General features: G+C 38.9%; 1 non-coding gene across 1 annotated transcript; it reads right to left on the bottom strand.

Annotated features, from left to right (window-relative positions):
• Positions 1 to 9,827: 9,827 nt before the first annotated feature.
• Positions 9,828 to 9,934, bottom strand: LOC115802551 (U6 spliceosomal RNA). Its single transcript, XR_004023018.2, has one exon. It is a non-coding gene; the product is annotated as a U6 spliceosomal RNA (small nuclear RNA).
• Positions 9,935 to 19,770: the final 9,836 nt, after the last annotated feature.

Raw genomic sequence — 19,770 nt, 5'->3', positions numbered from 1 at the left:
CTTTATGTAAATATTGTTATTTTGTTCGTCGTGAGTCATTTTGGTTTTTTTTAAGATTGTAAATTAATTTTATTATCTTGTGTGATGTTTAAATTTATGTGTCAACTTGGCTGGGCCACGGTGCCCAGATGTTGATCAAACATTAATCTAGGCGTTTCTGTGAGGGTGCTTTTGGAGGAGATTAACATTTTTTTTTTGAATTTTATTTTTTATACAGCAGGTTTTTATTAGTTGTCTATTTTATACATATTGATGTATATGCATCAATCCCAATCTCCCAGTTCATCCCACCCCCCCTCAACCCCCCCACTTTCCCGCCTTGGTGTCCATACGTTTGTTCTCCACCTCTGTGTCTCTATTTCTACCTTGCAAACCAGTTCATCTGTACCATTTTTCTAGATTCCACATATATGCATTAACATGCGGTATTTGTTTTTCTCTTTCTGACTTACGTCACTCTGCATGACAATCTCTAGATCCATCCACATCTCTACAAATGACCCAATTTTGTTCCTTTTTATGGCTGAGTAATATTCCATTGTATATATGTACCACATTTTCTTTATCCATTCGTCTGTTGATGGGCATTTAGGTTGCTTCCATGACCTGGCTATTGTAAATAGTGCTGCAATGAACATTGGGGTGCATGTGTCTTTTTGAATTATAGTTTTCTCTGGGTATATGCCCAGTAGTGGGATTGCTGGGTCATATGGTAATTCTATTTTTAGTTTTTTAAGGAACCTCCATACTGTTCTCCATAGTGGCTGTATCAATTTACATTTCTACCAACAGTGCAAGAGGGTTCCTTTTTCTCCACACCCTCTCCAGCATTTATTGTTTGTAGATTTTCTGATGATGCCCATTCTAACTGGTGTGAGGTGATACCTCATTGTAGTTTTGATTTGCATTTCTCTAATAATTAGTGATGTTGAGCAGCTTTTCATGTGCCTCTTGGCCATCTGTATATCTTCTTTGGAGAAATGTCTATTTAGGTCTTCTGCCCATTTTTGGATTGGGCTGTTTGTTTATTTGATATTGAGCTGCAAGAGCTGTTTATACATTTTAGAGATTAATCCTTTGTCCGTTGACTCATTTGCAAGTATTTTCTCCCATTCTGAGGGTTGTCTTTTTCTCTTGTTTATAGTTTCCTTTGCTGTGCAGAAGCTTTTAAGTTTCATTAGGTCCCATTTGTTTATTTTTGGTTTTATTTCCATTACTCTGGGAGGTGGATCAAAAAAGATCTTGCTGTGATTTATGTCAAAGACTGTTCTTCCTATGTTTTCCTCTAAGAGTTATATAGTGTCCGGTCTTACATGTAGGTCTGTAATCCATTTTGAGTTTATTTTTGTGTATGGTGTTAGGAAGTGTTCTAATTTCATTCTTTTACATGTAGCTGTCCAGTTTTTCCAGCACCACTTATTGAAGAGGTTGTCTTTTCTCCATTGTATATCCTTGCTTCCTTTGTCATAGATTAGTTGACCATAGGTGAATGGGTTTATCTCTGGGCTTTCTATCCTGTTCCATTTATCTACATTTCTGTTTTTTGTGCCAGTACCATATTGTCTTGATTACTGTAGCTTTGTAGTATAGTCTGAAGTCAGGGGGTCTGATTCCTCCAGCTCTGTTTTTTCCCTCAATATTGCCTTGGCTATTCAGGGTCTTTTGTGTCTCCATACAAATTTTAAGATTTTTTTGTTCTAGTTCTGTGAAAAATGCCATTGGTAATTTCATAGGGATTGCATTGAATATGTAGATTGCTTTGGGTAGAAGAGTCATTTTCACAATATTGATTCTTCCAATCCAAGAACATGGTTTATCTCTCCATCTGTTTGTGTCATCTTTGATTTCTTTTTTTCAGTGTCCTATAGTTTTCTGAGTACAGGTCTTTTACCTCCTTGGTAGTTTTATTCCTAGGTATTTTATTCTTTTTGTTGCAGTGGTGAATGGGATTGTTTCCTTAATTTCTCTTTCTGATCTTTCGTTGTTAGTGTATAGGAATGAAAGAGATTTCCGTCATGGGTCTTTGTCATTATTTTTGAATTTTAAAAATACTGCATTAAAATATTATTTGATTGGCTGAGTGTTTTCGGCACCGCTTCCCCTTAAATGTTGTGGCCAAAGAGAGTGCCTCACTCACCTTGTCCTAGTCCCCACCCTGATGCTCTCTCTTCTCCCTGTTTCCCCAGTGTCAGTCTAAACCAGGGGTTTGCAAACAGTTTCGGCTATGGCTAGACAGTAAATGTCATAGCCTTTTCAAGCTATACAGTCTCTGTCACACTCTGCCACTGGAGCACAAAAGCAGCCATAGACAATAAGCAAACAAGTGAGAGTGATGATGTTCCAATAAAACTTTATTAATAGACACTGAAATTTGAATTTCATATAATTTCCTTTTTTTTGTTTTATCTAATCTGTTTTACTTAATCTAGAAGCTTGATCAGATTTAAGTTAAATTTTCTTAAGTTATATTTTACTTAAGAAATAAAATTATTATTTTACTTAATTTTAATTTTTTAAAAATTTTAATTGAAATATAGTTGATTTAATTTCATATAATTTTCATATGTCACAAAATATTATTCTTCCTTAGATTTCCCCCCCCCAATCATTTAAAAATGTAAAATTCATTCTCAGCTCACAGGCCATACAAAAGCAGGGGGCAGAGCAGGTTGCGAAGCCTTGAACTATAGGGCCGATGCCCTGAGGAGGCTCTTTTAAAAGTACTGTTTTCTCAGGACTTCCCTGGTGGTCCAGTGGTTAAGACTCCGTGCTTCCAATGCAGGGAGCATGAGTTTGATCCCTGGTTGGGGAACTAAGATCCCAGATGTGGCTTGGCCAAAAAAGTAAAATAAAATAAAAAATAAAAGTACTGTTTTCTCACCTCTTGTGGTTGCTCAAACACCTCCAAGTTTACTACATTCAGTGCAGACTTTCAGGGCCTCTGTGTTTGGCCCACACTTTCTACTGAAACTTGATTTCCTCTCCTCCCACAAATACGCACAGACTCACCGTCCCCTAAACACACCAGGTTCATCGTTAGCTACCTGCTTTTTTTTTTTTTAAGATGTTGGGGGTAGGAGTTTATTAATTTTTGCTGTGTTGGGTCTTCGTTTCTGTGCAAGGACTTTCTCTAGTTGTGGCAAGCGGGGTCCACTCTTCATTGCAGTGCGCGGGGCTCTCACTATCGCGGCCTCTCTTGTTGAGGAGCACAGGCTCCAGACACGCAGGCTTAGTAGCTGTGGCTCACGGGCTCAGTTGCTCCGCGGCACGTGGGATCCTCCCAGACCAGGGCTCGAACCCATGTCCCCTGCATTAGCAGGCAGACTCTCAATCACTGCGCCACCATGGAAGCCCACTACCTGCTTTTGACCTTGTTTCTTTTTCTGTCTAGAATCTGCCCTACCTTCTCTCTCCAGCATCCCTGCAAGGTCGTTCTTCTTTCCTGACTCCACTGGCCAGGTGTGGCCTTCTCTTTTCCTCTGAATTTCTACCACAGGTTTTAGTTCTTAATTCTAGCTTGTCTCTGTTTTGTATGTGTACGTATTCCGTTGCAGATGAGATTCCTTATCCTCTGTAAATCCTTCTGAGCGCCCAGTCCAGAGCTGAGAATATGATGGAAGCTTGATACTCAGGAACTGACTAACTCTATCTAGTATGAGTATGTCTTCTCTTACAATCAGCCTTCAAATAGTCAAACAGGACTGATGACATTCTTAGGACGGGCCCCCTGAATCTGAGGGAGGTAATCGTTTTGATGGGATGTACAGATTATCTATGCTCTCTTGCCTCCTTTACCCTGTGATTAGCGGCATTTTTGTGCCACGTGATTGCTAAGATTGTTATCCCATTGCCTTTGCATGTACTTCCGTCATACCCCCTACTTTTTCCTGATTCATCAATTTACTAAAAGAAACCCTCGGGTTAAACAGAGACCTGTTTGACCTCTTTCCATTAATAGAAGAGGAAAAAGGAATGGTCATTGATTAAATACCTACTAAGGTAGCAAGCAGTCTGCTAGGGATTTTACATAAGGCTCTTGTGATTTTCAGATGAGGGGACTGAGCTTCAGAAAAGTTCACAAACTCATCTGAGCCTAAGTGGTGGAAATAAAACGAAACGTACAAGAGGTAACTGGAAAGGAATTTATAGGAGTTTAACCTCATTGGTAAGACTGAGGCATCAGGGACTTGCCTGGTGGCGCAGTGGATAAGACTCCATGCTCCCAATGCAGGGGTCCCGGGTTCGATCTCTGGTTAGGCAACTAGATCCCACATGCATGCCGCAACTAAGAGTTTGCATGCCACAACTAAGGAACCTGCCTGCCACAACTAAGGAGCCCACCTGCCACAACTAAGGAGCCCACGTGCTACAACTAAGGAGCCCGTGAGCTGCGACTAAGACCTGCTGCAACCAAATAAATAAATATTAAAAAAAAAAGACTGAGGCATCAGCTCTCTTCTGTACTTGCCTCATCTCTGTATATCACCTTCCCACCCTCACTCCTCCCAAACTGTCTAATATTCATGCTGCATTGATGAGATAATGTGTAAAGCTCATAGCAGCGTCTGACACGTGACACTCACTCCAAAGGTGTTCTGTTTTCTTTCTCTTAAATCTTTTCTACTTCTATCCCCCAACCTCTACAGGCCACTTTAAAATTGAATGGCTATTGTATATCTATACCTACATCGTATTTCATTTTATTATTTATCAAATTACATTAAGGTAGGAAATCAGAAAGGTAAATATTCAAACGCCTGAACTCCAGAGCATGTAACCTAGGACCTGGTATTTGTGGTCAGTGCGCGACAAATTCTTGTTGACCTAAATTGACATTTGAGTAATTTCTCTAGATTTAAATATAAAATAATCAGGTCACACATTTGGCTGAAATCTTGGTGCTCCTGTGTTCCATTCCTTTCAATGGTTCCCCATTGCTTAGTAGAATTCATTTTGAGGGCCTGGCCTCCCAAGCCTGCCTTGGTCTCCTGTCTTTCTACCTGGTTACCTGTACTTCCATATCCATTCCAGGCCCCAGGCAAATTGGCCTAGTCAAACTCCTCAGGCAGATGGGTTTAAAGATCTTTGGCATTTTTGACTTTAAAACTTGACTGTTATTTAGGAAACCACTCTACATATTTCACCTTACCTGTGTCTCTTTGTTCATGCCAAGTCTCCATTTCAGATTCCTTTGCATCCATTTCTATGAGTTGAAATTCTCCACATTCTTTATGGTACTATGCAGTGGCAACATCCTCCATGAAACTTACCCTGACTTCCTTGGCCAAAAAGATCCTTTCCCTCTCTGAGTGCCTATAACCCTTTGTTTGCTCCCAACCATGATCCTCTTCATATATACCCTTTATTATAGTTACTAATGTACATGTCTCATCTGGTCTGTGACAGTTAATCATCTTGGGGCACAAATTCCATGAAGTTTCTCAAGTGGTGCCTTGTATAAGTGGGGTACTCAGTAAATGGAAATTAAATGAATGAATGGAAAGCGAACACAAGAACAATGTAGGGAGTCCGCTCCCCTTTTAGGACTTTATCAACCACTTATAACGAATACTTCCTTAACTAGACAGTGGGTTTTTTTTTTTTTCATTAGGTAGGAAACAATTTCTTTTTGATGGAGTGTGAAATTTGGAAGGAAATATTTTAAAGTTCTACTTGGGAGTTGAGAAAATGAGAAGTGTCAATGTGTTTATTACTGGAAGTGTTGCAATAAGAAAGCAAAGTTATACCATTGTATTGTCAACTCACCCACCACAAGAATATTTTAATTCATATCACTACTCCTAAAAGAGAAGAAAGTGATGCGTAAATAATAACGAGGCACCTGCTTCAAACTTGTGGGTCTTAGAAGAAATAATCCTCAGCTTCTGATGTAGCAACCTAAGGAGATACAAACCTACTTCTGATGCCAAGGGCATGGGGGAAAACATTTTAAGTAAACTGAGCTCTGATCACAAGGTGGGCAACAGTGGTTACATATCTCTTTTTAAAAAATGTATGTATTCATTGTTTCTTCCAGTTTTATTGAGATATCGTTGACATACAACACTGTATACGTTTAAGGTGTACAGCATAATGATTATTTTTAAATCTCTATTTTTAAACTATTTTTTAAAATTTATTTATTTATTTATTTTTGGCTGCATTGGGTCTTCATTGCTGCACGTGGGCTTTCTCTAGTTGTGGCGAGCAGGGGCTATTCTTCTCATTGCGGTGGCTCCTCTTGTGCCGGAGCAGGGGCTCTAGGCATGCAGGCTTCAGTAGTTGTGGCTCGCGGGCTCTAGAGCGCAGGCTCAGTAGTTGTGGTGCACGGGCTTAGTTGCTCCACAGCATGTGGGATCTTCCCAGACCAGTGCTCGAACCCGTGCCCCTGCATTGGCAGGCGGATTCTTAACTACTGCACCACCAGGGAAGTCCCCAGCATAATGATTTGATTTACATACATCATGAAGTGATTATCACAGTAAGTTTAGAGAACATCCATTATCTCATGTAGATACAAATTAAAGAAATAGAAAAATAATTTTTTAATTAAAAAATTGTTTTTCTTGTGCTGAGAACTCTTAGGATTTACTCTTAAGAATTTTCATATATAATGTACAGCAGTGTTAATTATATTTATCATGTTGTATATGTTGTAAATAAGTACATTCCTAGTACTTATTTATCTTATAACTGGAAATTTATACCTTTAGAGTGCCTTTATCCAGTTCTCCCTGACTACTCCCTGCCTCTGGTAACCACAAATCTGATCTCTATTTTTTTTTTTTTTTTTTTGCGCTATGCGGGCCTCTCACTGTTGTGGCCTCTCCCGTTGCGGAGCACAGGCTCCGGACGCGCAGGCTCAGCGGCCATGGCTTAAGGGCCCAGCCACTCCGTGGCATGTGGGATCTTCCCGGACCGGGGCACGAACCCGCGTCCCCTGCATCGGCAGGCGGACTCCCAACCCCTGCGTCACCAGGGAAGCCCTGATCTCTTTTACTATGAGATTGTTTGTTTGTTTTTGAAGTACAATTGACCTACACTACTATGTTAGTTCCTGTTATACAACATAGTGATTTGATGTTTCTATACATTTCAAACAGATCACCACAATAAGACTAGTTATAGTATGTCCCTGTACAAAGATATTACATAGTTATTGACTATAGTCCCTTGCACATTTTGTACCCGAGACTCATTTATTTTGCAACTGGAAGTTTGTACGTCATAATCTCTCTCACCTATTTCTTTCCTTCTCCAACCACCTTCCCCTCTAGTAACCACCTGTTTGTTCTCTGTATCTATCTCTATTTCTGCTTTGTTATGTTTGTTCATTTGTTTTGTTTTGTTTTTTTGATTCCACGTATAAGTGAAATCATACAGCATTTTTCTTTCTCTGTCTTATTTCATGTAGCATAATATACTCCAGGTCCATCCGTCTTGTCACAGATGTCAAGATTTCAATTTTTTTATGGTTGAGTAATATTCTATTGTATTCCAGTGTAATGCATCTTCTTGATCCATTCATCTATTGATGGGTACTGTGGTTGATTCCATATCTTGGCTGTTATAAAGAATGCTGCAGTGAACATAGGGTTACATATATCTTTTGGAATTAGTGCTTTTGTTTTATTTGGATAAATATCCAGGAGTAGATATGTTGGATCATATGGTAGTTCTATTTTTAATTTATTTTAATTAAATTTTTTTTGGCTGTGCCACTTGCTTATGGAGTCTTAGTTCCCCCACCAGGGATCAAGCCCATGCCCCTTGCAGTGGAAGCATGGAGTCCTAACCACTGGAATGCCAGGGAATTCCCGCTTTTTAATTTTTTGAGGTATCTCCATACTGTTTTCCATCGTGGCTGTACCAATTTACATTCCCACCAACAGTGCACAAGACATCCCTTTTCTCCACATTCTCTCCAACTCTAACTATTTATTGTCTTTTGGATAATGGCCATTCTGACAAGTGTGAGGTGATAGCTCATTGTGGTTTTGGTTTGCATTCCCCTGATGATTAGTGATTTTGAGCATCTTTGTGTGTGTGTGTTAGCCATCTCTATGTCTTCTTGGAAAAATATCTGTTCAGATCCTCTGCACATTCTTTTTTTAATAAATTTGTTTATTTATTTTTGGCTGTGTTGGGTCTTCATTGCTGCGCATGGGATTTCTCTAGTTGCGGCAAGCAGGGGCTACTCTTCGTTGCGGTGCGCGGGCTTCTCCTTGCGGTGGCTTCTCTTGTTGAGGAGCATGAGCTCTAGGCATGCGGGCTTCAGTAGTTGTGGCACACGGGCTCAGTAGTTGTGGCTCACGGGCTCCAGAGCTCAGGCTCAGTAGTTGCGGCACATGGGCTTAGTTGCCCCGTGGCATGTGGGATCTTCCCAGACCAGGGCTCGAACCTGTGTCCCTGCATTGGTAGGCGGATTCTTAACCACTGCGCCACCAGGGAAGTCCCTCTGCCCATTTTTTAATCAGGTTGTTTGTTTTTTTGATATTGCATTGTATGTGTTTGTATATTTTGAATACTATCAGATTTTCATTTGCAAATATATCAGATATATCATTTACAAATATCTTCTTCCATTCGGTAGGTTGTCTTTTTGTTTTGTTCATGGTTTCCTTTGCTGTGCAAAAACTTTTAATTCAAATAGGTCCCATTTGTTTATTTACCTTAGGAGACAGATCCAAAAAAATATCGCTACAATTTATGTCAAAGAGTGTTCATCCGGAACTTCCCTGGTGGTGATGGTGAATAATTAGTGATGGTGAACATCTTTTCATGTGTTTGTTGGCCATCTGTATGTCTTCTTTGGAGAAATGTCTATTTAGGTCTTCCACCCTTTCTTTGATTGGGTTGTTTGTTTTCTTGATATTGAGCTGTATGAGCTGCTTGTATATTTTGGAGATTAATCCTTTGTCAGCTGCTTCATTTGAAAATATTTTCTCCCATTCTGAGTGTTGTCTTTTTGTCTTGTTTATGGTTTCCTTTGCTGTGCAAGAGCTTTTAAGTTTCAGTAGGTCCCATTTGTTTATTTATTTATTTTTATCTCATCAGAAAAATCTTTATTGAGAAGGTACCAAGCTCACAGTTTTTCCAATATTCTAATTTTTGCTTCAAACTCTAATTTTATCACTGACAACAAATACTGTCCATGGTTTTCCCTGAAGTGACAGTCTCACTTTGTTTATTTTCAAAACAATATCTGCCAAAAGCCTGATTTTGGATAACCATGGTTTGTAAGTCAGCTCTTCTTTCAAGTAAAAATATTCCATGAATAAAGTAGTTAATTCAGTTTGCACATCATACAGTTGCTTAATTGCTGTTCCTCAAGACAGTCTTCAAACTTGGGTATCCAAGAAATGTTTTTAATTGTACTTATCATTTTATGACACAGATTTTTTTTTAATTTACTTAAGGGTAGAAACTTAAAACTTTATTACTTTTATTGCTTCATCAGAAACATAGTGATAAAAACTAGTACAGTTGGGTATTATCGCCTTGATTTGTGGTAAGGCAATAGCAGTTTTACTCACCATTTTTTACAATCTTTTTTATTTTTTAACACCTTTATTGGAGTGTAATTGCTTTACAATGCTGTGTTAGTTTCTGCTGTATAACAAAGTGAATCAGCTATATGTATACATATATCCCCATATCCCTTCCCTCTTGCGTCTCCCTCCCATCCTCCCTATCCCATCCCTCTAACTGGTCACAGAGCACTGAGATGATCTCCCTATGTGATGCAGCTGCTTCCCACTAGCTATTTATTTTATATTTGATAGTGTATATATGTCAGTGCTACTCTCTCACTTTGTCCCAGCTTTAAAAATATGGAACAATTCACTAATTTGCATGTCATCCTTGTGCAGGGGCCATGCTAATCTTCTCTGTATCATTCCAATTTTAGTGTATGTGCTGCTGAAGTGAGCACCCATTTGCTTATTTTTGTTTTTATTTCCGTTACTCTAGGAGGTGGGTCAAAAAAGATCTTGCTGTGATTTATGTCAAAGAGTGTTCTTCCTGTGTTTTCCTCTAAGAGTTTTATAGTGTCTAGCCTTACATTTTGGTTTTTAATCCATTTTGAGTTTATTTTTCTGTATGGTGTTAGGGAGTGTTCTAATTTCATTCTTTTACATGTAACTGTTCAGTTTTCCCAGCACCACTTATTGAAGAGCCTGTATTTTCTGCATTGTGTATTTTTGCCTCCTTTGTCATAGATTAGGTGACCATAGGTGCGTGGGTTTATCTCTGGGTTTTCTATCCTGTTCCAATGATCTATATTTCTGTTTTTGTGCCAGTACCATACTGCCTTGATTACTGTAGCTTTTTAGTATAGTCTGAAGTCTGCGAGCCTGATTGCTCCAGCTCCATTTTTCTTTCTCAGGACTGCTTTGGCTATTCGGGGTTTTTTGTGTTTCCATACAAATTGTAAATTTTTTTTTCTAGTTCTATGGAAAATGCCATTGGTAATTTGATAGAGATTGCATTAAATCTGTAGATTGCTTTGTGTAGTATAGTCATTTTCACAATATTGATTCATCTTTGATTTCTTTCATCAGTGTTTTATAGTTTTCTGAGCACAGGTCTTTTGCCTCCTTTGGTAGGTTTATTCTCAGGTATTTTATTCTTTTAATTGTTTTAATTGCAGCATGTGGGATCTTTTAGTTGTGACATGTGGGATCTAGTTCCCTGACCAGGGATCGAACCTGGGCACCCTTCATTGGGAGCATGGAGTGTTAACCACTGGATCACCATGAAGTCCCTCTGCTCTGAAATTTATGATTTCTTTCCTTCTACTAATTTTGGGTTTTGTTTGTTCTTCTTTTCCTAATTCCTTTAGATGTAAGGTTAGGTTGTTTCTTTGAGATTTTTTTCTTGTTTCCTGAGGTAGGCTTATATCACTTTAAACTTTCCTCTTAGGACCGCGTTTGCTGCATCCCATAGTTTTTGGATCATTGTGTATTTGTTTCCTTTTGTCTCCAGGTATTTTTAAGTTTTTTCCTCGATTTCTTCAGTGATCTATTGGTTGTTTAGTAGCTTCTTGCTTAGACTCCATGAGTTTGTGTTTTTTTCAGTTTTTTCCTAGTAGTTGATTTCTAGTCTCATAATCTGTGGTCGGAAAAGATGCTTGATATGATTTCAATTTCCTTAAATTTACCGAGACTTGTTTTATAGCCTAGTGTGTGATCTATCCTGGAGAATGTTCCATGTGCACTCACAAAGAATGTGTATTCTGCTGTTTTTGGATGGAATGTTCTATATATCAATTAAGTCCATTTGGTTTAATGTGTCATTTAAGGCCTGTATTTCATTATTGATTTTATATCTGGATGATATGTGCATTGATGTAAGTGGGGTATTAAAGTCCCCTACTATTATTGTGTTACTGTCAATTTTTCCTTTTATGTCTGTTAATATTTGCTTTATAAATTTAAGTGCTCCTATGTTGGGTCCATATGTATTTACAATTGTTTTATCTTCTTCTTGGATCGATTCCTTGATCATTATATAATATCCTTCTTTGTCTTTTGTAACATTCTTTATTTTAACGTCTGTTTGTCTCATGTAAGTATTGCTACCCTGGCTTTCTCTTTATCTCCATTTGCATAGACTACCTTTTTTCCAATCCCCTCACACTCAGTCTGTGTGTGTCTTTAGATCTGAAGTGAGTCTCTTGTGGGCAGCATAAATATGGGTCTTATTTTTGTATCCATTCAGCCACTCTGTGTCTTTTGATTGGAGCCTTTAGTCCATTTACATTTAAAGTAATTGTTGATATGTGTGTACTTATTGGCATTTTGTTAATTGTTTTTGTAGTTCTTTTTTGCTCCTTTCTTCTTTTTTTCTCTTCCCTTGTGATTTGATGATTATCTTCAGTGTTATGTTTGGATTCCTCTCTCTTTTTTTGTGTGTGTGTCTGTTATAGATGTTTTTGTTTTGTGGTTATATACTAATTTATATATATGTGATTATTAGTAATCTATCTATTTGTGGTTATTTTAAGTTGCTGATATCTTAATTTCTAATTTTAAAAAACTCTTTATTTTTACTCTCCTTTCCTCATGATTACTGTTTCTGACATCATATTTTACTGAATTTCTATATTCTGATTTGACTTTTCCTGCATATTATAAACTAGTAATAGTTAAGGACACTAGTGTGAAAAAATTCTCATAAAACTTTCATGACACAATGATGAGCTCTCCTGATGAAATCTATAATGGGAACAGCCTTCTATTTTGACTTGGCTATATTACTTTATCTTTTCCTTCCAAACTTTCATTATTGACACAGGGCTGGAGGGAGTGGGAAGGAAGAAAATGTCTGAAAATGGAGTATTTACCTGAAAAGCAACATTTCAAACAAGAAGAGATGGAGATAGTTAAATGATAAACTTAAGATCACTGCCCACTCTTTGTAGCACAAAGGCTGGAGAATAAGTTTATGTAAGTTCTAGAAAATAAATGTCTTTGAATAGTCTGAGTTATTAAACCTTGACACCAGTGCCAGCTTCATAATTTGTGGGGCCTAGTGCAAAATGAAAATTCAGAGCCACTTGTTCAAAGACTAGGAAAAAAAGGTCAATTAAAGGTATAAAATATAATTTTTTAAAAATTTCTTCTACAATCTCTTTTTTTCTCATCTTTTCCTTTCAAGGGTAAAAATTTTAATTTTTGAGGAACTTCATACTGCTCATTTTCAGACATTAGAAAGCAAAATATTGTTCTCCCTTCATCCTAGAAATTAATAAGAAGGGCATACATTTTTTTGAAAAAAAAATCACAACTCTTGGAAGTTTACCACCAGCATCTAAAATCAACAAAAGAGCGAAAAAACATTTACTATGTATTTCAGATTTCTTTGGTGGGGGAGGTCTTCCCATGTGCTATTAATACTTCTTTCAGTTCCTATTACCAAAATAGTAAAAGCAGGAAAAAATAGAAACCTAGTGGTTTTGTTTTTTGGTTTTTCTTTTGCGGTACGCGGGCCTCTCACTGTTGTGGCCTCTCCTGTTGCGGAGCACAGGCTCCGGACGCGCAGGCTCAGCGGCCATGGCTCACGGGCCCAGCCACTCCGCGGGCATGTGGGATCTTCCCGGACCGGGGCACGAACCCATGTCCCCTGCATCGGCAGGCGGACTCTCAACCACTGCACCACCAGGGAAGCCCAAACCTACTGGTTTTTGCTGAAACCGACGAGGTCGCTCTCTTGGTCTGTGCAGACACTCCCAGTGTCTCAGCTTGCTGGAAGAAATTTGCTGACATTTTCCTTTTGTAGTTGTTTGTTTGGTGAAGAATAATAGTAAACATTCTAACATCCACATCTTGGTGATTAGTCTTTCGCTTTATTGCTTGGTTGTTTGTTTGGTGTTGGTGAGGTCATCTTCCACAGTCTTTTTCAATTTGTCATGGTGTTTCTATTTGCTTAATCTTATTCAAAAATATATATATAATTTTAAATTATTAGCATGAATTCTACCGTTCACCTTTACATTGTGCAACACCAGTTTTAAATGCAAATACAAACATTTAACTTGTATGCAAAATCATAAAAATTATGCACTTTATATTTTGTAGCTCTTATTTATAAGTGTATTTCATCCTTATCAGAATAGTGGAACCACTGCCCCAAATTAACTCAACTGTTTTATTCCACTTCTTGATTCCCACGTGTTCTACCAACACTCTAATTTTGGACTAATGATAAGGAAGGACTGGAAGGAAAAGGAATTATGGGTTGCCCTATCTTTTCTTTCCTTTCATAATTTAAACTCTTTATTAAATAATGCAGTTTCACTTTCCCCACATTGACTCTTCTCTTAATTTACTTAGCTTTCAAGTGAACCCTCAAATCCCAGGAAAGACTTTATGAGCTGAAGTTTATCTAAATAAATTAGGGCTGTAAATGAAAAAATTAGTCACTGAGAATCTCTAAAAATAATAGAGTTCCTCCTCTACCACTACTGAGACTAGATGGAAGCTTAACATATTCACAACTTAACCAGCTTAACAAAGTAACCCTCAAAATTATACAGGAAACCTTTTTTTTTTTAGTTTTGAAAGAATATAATGTTTGATATTTCAGTGAAAGTATGAAAGTATTCATTATGGGGACAATCAAAATTTTTTTGGACTTTTTACATATTTTAATTAAAAAATTTTGTTATTGAAGTATAATTGATTTACAGTACTGTGTTAATTTCAGGTTTACAGCACAGCAATTCATTTATACATACATATATATGTGTATATATATATATGCATACATATATACTTTTTCAGAATATTTTCCCTTATAGATTATTATAAAATATTGAATATAATTCCCTGTGCTATACAGTAGGTCCTTGTTGGTTATCTATTTTATATATAGTAGTATGTATATGTTAATCCCAAACTCCTAATTTATCCCTCTCCTCACACCCCTTTCCCCTTTAGTAACCGTAAGTTTGTTTTCTATGTCTGTGAGTCTCTTTCTGTTTTGGAAATAAGTTCATTTGTATGTTTTTTTTTTTAGATTCCATACGTAAGCAATATGATATAATATTTGTCTTTCTCTGTCTGGCTTACTTCACTTAATATGACAATCTCTAGATCCATCCATGTTGCTGCAAATGGCATTATTTCATTCTTTTTTATGGCTGAGTAATGTTCCACTGTGTGTGTGTGGGTGAGTGTGTGTGTGTGGGGGGTGAGTGTGTTTGTGTGTGTGTGTGTGTATAAAACATCTTCTTTATCCATTCCTCTGTTGATGGACATTTAGGTTGCTTCCATGTCTTGGCTATTGTAAACAGTGCTGCAATGAACGCTGGGGTATACATGTACCTTTTCAAATTATGGTTTTCTCCAGATATATGCCCAGGAGTAGGATTGCAGGATCATATGGTAGCTCTATTTTTAGCTTTTTAAGGAACTTCCATACTGTTCTCCACAGTGACTCCTTTTCTTTCTATATCAGCATTTTCAGCATAAGTGATTGCCTAACACTGAGAGCTAAATGGGAGTGAGGAATGGTGTGGTCGGGTTTCTTGCTCCTTTGTGTTTCTTCGAATGCCATTGCCTTCCTTCTGTGTTGGAAGCCCAGTTCTTGTTCAAAAAGAAAGTGTGGCCCCTAGGGGCTATCAGTGTCCCTACTTATTACTCAGTCGTAGATGTAACCTGCTTACTTACCTTATACTAGCTTTGAGTCTCATTGAATTCCCGCACGTCATGGACCCAATGGGATTTTGTGCTCATGGGGCACCTTGAACACTATATGTGAACAGGGTGGCAAGAAGTAGCAGACATATTGCATGTATCTCCCCTGCTCACTTGCATATTCCAGTGTTACATCAGACTGCACTTATAAAACACAAGTTCAAAGGTAAAGTTGTTAAAAATTTTAAGACAGAACATTAAACTAAGTGCAGGGCCTTCTGAGAGCAGGACCCTCTCAGTGTACAACACTGGTCACACGCCCATGAAGCTGCCTTGTCTGCTGTATATGTTTGGACCAAACATCTCAAATTCCTTGCTGGTTGTAGAGAGACTGCTCATTGCCACCTAATAATCCTCTCCTTCCTCCTTGGTAACAAAATGCCAATTTTATTTGGAGCTGTAAGATGCTCAGCTACAAACTACATTTTCCAGTATCTTACGCAGCTACTTATAAACAAGTTTTGGTTAATCGGGTGTATGCAGAAGCCTTGCATGGGGTTTGGGGGATAGCAGCCTCATTCCTACTTTCCAGCTGCTTAGAATAGAGTTGTGATAGCTAGAACTCCAGCAGTCACCTTGGAACATGAGGCGACCTTGAAGGTGGAAGTTGGGTTCTCAGATGAAACGCATAGAAGGTGCCTGAGTCCCTGAAAAACCATGGAGGTGCCACAGGAGCCCTTGGCTGCATATCTCAGGACGTTTTATGTGTGAGAGAAATAAACTTGTATCTTGTTACATCACTGTTATTTGGCATTTTAATTATATGCAGGCAAAACTCATCCTAACTTACAAGGAAAACTTCACTGGTTCTCATAGGTTAACCAATTAAGTTAAGCAGTGTTTTAAAGACAAACCTCGGGCAGTCCTCAATTTGTTATCGCGTAACATGTTTAGAATACCCTGGCTTGAGTGGCAACGATTTCTAGGATTCAGAGGCACTTTTCCTCTTTCTTCCCAGTTCAGGACTATGTTTTGGAGCTCTGAGATTGCAGGTAGACTCCAGATAAATGCAGTGTTACAATGTAAGGCATTATGGCAGTGATATACGTGAGAGTAGGGTTTTGTCATTTTTTTTCTAAGTAATTTAAATACCAATACCTTACAATGAGCATGGGAAAGAAAATTACAAACATCCTTGTGGATATTTATAAGATCACCTATAGAAAAGAGATGTCAACCATTATTAATTTGCCAACCATAAAAAATAGATGAACGTGTTGCCTAAGAGTAAAGGATCACGTTGGCTAATACTGCCACCTAGAGATAAAATTCAAAACTACTACCTCTTATCTCTAAGGAGCCTGAAAGGTTAGGGTTTGAGCAGGCGGTTTCTTCTCACACTGACTAGTACTGGCTCTCCTAATTGTCTTGTCCATTTGTGAAGAGTCACTGGATGACATTTTCCAGGGAGCCTTCCGGAGGTGGCTGGGATGGCAGCTAGAGTGTGATCATAAACCAAGCTAATACATGGGGTGCAGTCTATTTTCCGTTTATTTGTCCCGGCTAAGGGCTGTCCTGGCTAAGTAGCATGGAGATGGGCTTTGAACTCAGAAGCATTGGGGGTTAAGCAGAAGTGGGTCTAGGAAGACGATGGCAGAGGAAAGCAACGGAAATGCGATACCCTTCCCTCTTCTCAGATGTCCTTCCAGCTGATCCTCAAGGATTGACCTCAGGCCCATTTCCCCTCCTCCTACCTGGTTTATTCTGCTTCCCTCAACCCCATGTGTTCCATGATGACCTTCTGTAAGCTCGTCCTCTCTCTCATCCCCTTCCTAACATCCTTCTCACGTCACTCTGAGTCAGTGCTGTTTGGTGGAAAGAGGGTGGAGAAGGAGGCGTGATTTGAATCTGGTCCTGCATTTCTCTTACTGTTTATCTTGAGCAAGTCACTACAATTTTCTGAGACCGCAGTTATTCATATCTGTATGGGCTATAATACATGGCACGTTACAGGGTGGTTGCCAAACCAAAATGGGGAAATGTATTGTGCGAGAAACTGGCATTTGGTGGGTAGTTAAGAAATTTTATTTTCTTTCCCTTTTCTCATTCTCTTGTCCTCCATAAATCACGGTTAGGGAAAAATCAGCTAAAAAAAAAAGGAAAATAGTCTGTTGGTATGAGATATTAGGTACAAATAATCTTCAAAGTCTGATTTTAAAGATACAATGACAGGGCTTCCCTGGTGGCGCAGTGGTTTAGAATCCGCCTGCCGATGCAGGGGATGCGGGTTCGTGCCCCGGTTCGGGAAGATCCCACATGCCGCGGAGCGGCTGTGCCCGTGATCCATGTCTGCTGGGCCTGCGCGTCCGGAGGCCCGCGTATGGCAAAAAAAAAAAAGAAAAAGATACAGTGACAATCAATATCTGTTGCTTTTCTGTTTTTTACCAGTGTGTTCTCTGAGAAAGGGAAGCTCATCAGACATGGTTATAAAGTGGAAAGAAAAACCATGGGCTAGTCAACTCACTGATCTGTAATTCAAGACCAATCACTTTGACTTCTCTGAGCCTAAGTTCTTTATATGTGAAACAGGGACAGTGTTTCCTCTCATGCCTGCTTACTCAGTGCTTATGAGGACACAGCGAGTAAAACAGCTGGAAGGACTTTATAAAGTCTAAAGTAAATACTAATGTAAATAGTAATTATTATTATTTTTTCCCTCCTTGTTATACCCCTAGTAGACACTCAGTAAATATTAAAAAAAATTAACCATGAATTTTACCTAATTAATTCACCTAATAGTCATTGAATGCCTATTAAGTGCCAGGCACTATATTTAGCATGTATTGTGTAATAGACACTAGGATTTGGTGAGCCTGCAAAGATGATTAAGGTCCCTCCTGGAGTTGGTTGGGCAAAGGTGAAATAACATAGCCATACAGAGTGAAATCATGGGAGTGTGTGCGTACTGAGGTCATCATTTGTTGTAGGAGCCCAGAAGGGGGTAATTGATGTTGTGGAGTCCAAGAAGAACTTCACAGAGATGAAGCATTTAAGACATACTATTTCTGTAAACAAATGGAGAGGAGGAAATTCCTCTTCTCAAAGTGAACAAAGGGATGGATTTGGAAAAAATCAGGGAGGAAAAGGCAAGTTGTTCGTTGTGACAGTAGACAGAGAGAGAGAACAAGATATGTCTGTAATTGTTGCTGAAATACAGCTGGAAACATCAAACAAGCAGATCATGGAGGGCCTTAAATTATACACAAAGGATTTTGTGTGTACTGTTTCTGTAGCAATAGGCCAACAACGATTAGAACAGTTAAGTGACATGATCAGAACTGTGTTTTCTGCAGATAACTCTTAGGAGAAACTAAAAGATTGATTAGAGATGCCAGATATTAGAGATACAGACATGTGAGATGTTATTGCAAAAGAACTGAACCAGGGTAGGAGTGGTGGAGATATAAAGTGGATAGAAAATGTGACACTGATATGAGCCTACATCCTTCAGCAACTAATTGATTAGGGGAGGATTTTGCAATGGGGAGAGAATATACGATGAACTGGAATTATCTAGATGGAAGGGTTGTGAGGATGTGCCATTAACCCAAAGGGGGCCTGAGAGGAGAGGTCGGGGACTCAAAAGTGTGCAAAAATTATTATAACAAACCTCAATTAAATGGACTTGGGATACCAGAAGGGGGAGCTCTCAAGCCCTGGACAATAGCAGAGCCCAACAGGAAGAAAAAGGACTTCTCTGGCAAGGACTCAGCCAATGAAAAGCCATGGACTCTTAGCTTACTACGGTCCTCCCAACTTCCTTTTCCCTCTGTAAAAGTGTTCTCCTTCTCTTGCCATGGGGGGATTTGCACATGGCTCACCATGATTGCAGACCCCAGACTGCAATTCTTCGCTGATCCCAAACAAACCCACCTTTGCTGGAGAAATATATGGCATTCTATTTGTTAAAGGTCAACAGGTATGTTATAGTAGAAATTAAATAGGCTTTCTAGTCAAATTAGTCAATGTTAAAACCCTGCCACTTATATGCACGTATCGTCAAACAAGTTAGCAAAACTCTCTGAGCCTTGATTCCTTACCTACAAAATGGGAATGATAATACTGCTTAGTTTCCGTGATGGATGTAGAGGATCCTTGTTGCTTATCTCCTTGGCATCCATCCCCCACTTCTTCCAGCAACATGCCCAGCTTTCACTGGGGAATCTGCTTACTCCACACTCTCAGAACGTGTGCTCATGAGAGATTCTTGCGGGCAGATCTGATGGGCTCAGGAGTGGACATGTGACCCAAATTGGGCCATTGAGAGCATAATGGCTAAACACCATGGCTTTTGTTTGTGAGCAGATTGTCCGCAGGCTGTGAAGCTGAGAGCTGGATATAAAGGTTAGAGCTGCTGTAACCCTCTTGCCACTTCAGAGGAGATTCTGGAATTGTGCAGTTACACTGCTTGGAGCCTGAAGATGAAGTCCTGTTAGCAAGAGGCAGAATGAAGAGATACAGAGAAGTGGAGTCACTCGGACATTGTATAAGCCCTTGTTGACAGCACTTCCCAAAATCAGCCATGACGATGGACTTTTCAGTTATGTGACTGTCAGAAGAGGCTAAGTTA

The sequence above is a fragment of the Delphinapterus leucas genome, chromosome 5 (genome assembly GCF_059928025.1).
Source record: "Delphinapterus leucas isolate spDelLeu-1000000601 "Yukka" chromosome 5, BTC_Dleu_Yukka2, whole genome shotgun sequence".
NCBI classification, from domain to species: domain Eukaryota; kingdom Metazoa; phylum Chordata; class Mammalia; order Artiodactyla; family Monodontidae; genus Delphinapterus; species Delphinapterus leucas.
Note: the sequence above shows the minus strand (reverse complement) of the source record. Positions and strands in the feature narration are given on the sequence as shown.